Raw genomic sequence first — 3249 nt, 5'->3', positions numbered from 1 at the left:
ATTTTAGAATATAAAATATATTAGATATTAGTCCCATAGGTATAGTATATATGGTCAGGCCGCTAAATCTGGGGAATTGGTTTTACATGTTTGAAATATATACTTCCATTTTTTAATTAATGTTGACAACCATAAAATAATTTTAAGGATTTTTTTTGCTCCGAATGCCTTCAGGGCGGGTTTGACTGGCTTGAGTTGTGGGGATCGAACTACAACAACCTGAGCCTGACTACTTAGTTGAAGCAGCCACTTAAAGAACTGAGCTAAGGGGCAGGCCCCCCATAAAATAATTTTAAACGAACAGTTGCCATGTGTTTGTGTTACTTCACCTTTTCTCTCTTTGACTACATTGTTGTGATTGGCTTAAGGACTATAACACTTCTCTAAAATTGTCCCCTACTACCTCCTACATCCTAGTCATAAAGATATAAAAGAAAACACAAATTAGAAATAAATTCCTAACTTCACAATACCATACCCGAGTAGACAGTGACAGAAGCAATTATGAAATTGAGTAAAATAAGTCAAAACAAATGTTCCTCTAGTACCTAACAGAAGCAAAAGGGCAGTGGAAGTCAGCTTATAGATCGTGATGCTAGGGATAGCATTCAGTATATTTCATCCATCACTTCTCTGTTATCCTAATTAATGATATCAGTGTCCTTGATTGAAGCCAGGCAAGTATCATATATGTACACAATGCACAAGAAAGAAATTGATCGAACTTTGAAAGAAAAACATTGTGGGCAATAATATCAGAATCATATGTCCACTTTCATCTCCACTTCAATTTTTGTTTCTGAGTAACAGTTACAATGTTCAGAACTGTGTGCTTAATATTCCTTGAATTTCATCTTCTTAGTTGATGATCATCCTGTCGGCAGAGTCAAAAATATAAGGGTTTTTGCAAGTACACCTGATCTGATGTGTTCTTGCCTTACTGTGCATGGCTGTCCATCTCTACTAGAGTTGTACCCACATTGCTTCCACTCCTGGATGTTCAACGTGCTTATTCTTCTGTCCTGTGTTTATTGGTGTGTAGAGTATCAGTATTTCATGTTGTTGTTGTTGTTTCTGAAATGTCTGTTTCCTCTATTGTCATTGATACTGTTCTTTTAAATTAAGTTTTTGGCTGATTTGATGTCATATATATCAGAGGAAACCACATCATTTAAAACACTTTTACAATTTGGAAAAAAAAAGAGTCTTCAGCTACCTTAGAAGATATGTAGTTATGGACACATTATTGAAGAATAGAAGAACAAATCAAGCCTTACCTTTAAGATGACATCATTTCTTTAAGAGTATAATTCGTAAAAAAGGAAATAAATGCAAAGCTGTGGAAATAAAATTTTCCTCTGTACAAATCCTAGAAATACTATCTTGAGAGAATGTTTTCTCTCTAAGTGACTCTCCTTAGAAACACTACACATTGTCAGTCACTTTCCTCTGTGGAAAATAACCTTTCCCCTGTGGGCCCATAACCTCCATGAACAGAAAATTTGGAACTCCGCTGAGATACAAGATGTTACAGTACAGATTCTCTGATGTCCTGAGTCCTCACTGACCTTGAAAGGCTAGCATCAAAATGTTGGTTATCCTTGTAGCCCTTCTTTTTCTCAGGTTTTCAGAGAGCAAATTGGTCAAGCAATGGCCGTGACTCATCCATATAACTGACACAAAAATCTACAAACTGCAATACAGGGTTTCAGAGTAAATCCTGAGGGGATTTGACTGACCTTGTCAGATACAAATGTTACATTTCTTGTTATACAGATCTTCCTTTATCTTGGTCTTGGCCATCCAGCAGAAAAGTATAAACACAAGGTATAAAAAGGAAAGCCATATTAATTATTCTGAGTGTAAAAGGCTCAAGTTAACAACTTCTGATATTGCCAATTCTGTGGAAAACCCACTACTATTATGGACTGCTGGACTATATTGGATTATTTCGCTGAATTCATGCCCCTATGATATTTGAATGGCAATGGAATATCCATCTCTGACAAAGCTAAACAAAAAAGGGATGTGAACATCTATATATATATATCTGTGTGTGTGTGTGTGTGTGTGTGTGTGTGTATATATATATTAGTTAGGATATACAGCTACTTTCTCTTAGTTCAATGAGAAGAAAGATTTGTACTAATAGTGTTTAGACAAGCTAATATGTCTCCATCTTGTACTATAGATATCTACTATGAAGACAATAATATACAATATATTAATTATTGTAACTGACCTGCTAACCTGTTCTGAAACTGTCTCATTGCTATTTCTTTATCAATAAAGTAAAACAAGAAATACTATCTTGTATATCTATAAAATTATATTCCATGAATATCTATTTTACATAAAATTATGTAAAAGAATAATAGAAGTAAATTTAGTACTTTAGAGTTAACTTCTCAATGAATTGTAAATGTTGGATATTAAAACTGCAATAACTGAATATTATTTTGTACAGTTTGTTTTTCTTGCTCCACTTTCACTTCACTTATAATAGTTGGATCATTACTGAAATTTACAGTCATACATTGTTACTTCCATTCGTTGAAAACAAAAATTTAAGTGCCTTAGACATATTTTTTCTTGTAAAACATTGACATAATTTTAACTATTTTTAGTATAATTTTGGAAAATATGAATTCTTTTATTTAATGCTACATTTAGTTACTTTTTTACATTTGTATATTTTCTAAAGAGCTTGCGTTTAAGTTGAATAGTTCATAATATAAATATTTGTGAATATATGTGAAGTACCTACATATATGATTTGATTGAGCAGCACTGTCATTTCCTAACATACTGAAAAGAAATACATCAATACAGTCAAGTATATGTCATGTAATATAGTTCATAGAGACTATAACTGGAAGTTTGCTTTTAAATTGAAAATTTCATCAATTTTTTCTAATTTTATAGATAAAACAATGTAAATTCAACTTAACTAATAAACTTGGATATCACATTAATATGTTGAAGAAAGGCCAGCCAAATAGCTCAGTGCATTAAAGTGCCTACAAGCAGGCACAGGGGCCCTGGCCTGTCTTGCTGGCCCCACCCCCAGGGTGTGCTGAGACAGCAATTGAGACTGGGCATGGTGGTGTGGACCTGTAATCCCAGCTCTGGGGAGGCTGTAAACAGGCGAATCACTATGAATTCGATCTAGTAGTGAGACCCTGAACATCCTGTAGAACCTTCCCTAAAACTGTGTGTGTGTGTGTGTGTGTGTGTGTGTGTGTATAT

Source organism: Octodon degus, unplaced genomic scaffold, assembly GCF_000260255.1.
Source record: "Octodon degus isolate 3935 unplaced genomic scaffold, OctDeg1.0 scaffold00012, whole genome shotgun sequence".
NCBI lineage: Eukaryota > Metazoa > Chordata > Mammalia > Rodentia > Octodontidae > Octodon > Octodon degus.
The sequence above is the reverse complement of the archived record's forward strand: the minus strand, read 5'-3'. Positions refer to the sequence as shown.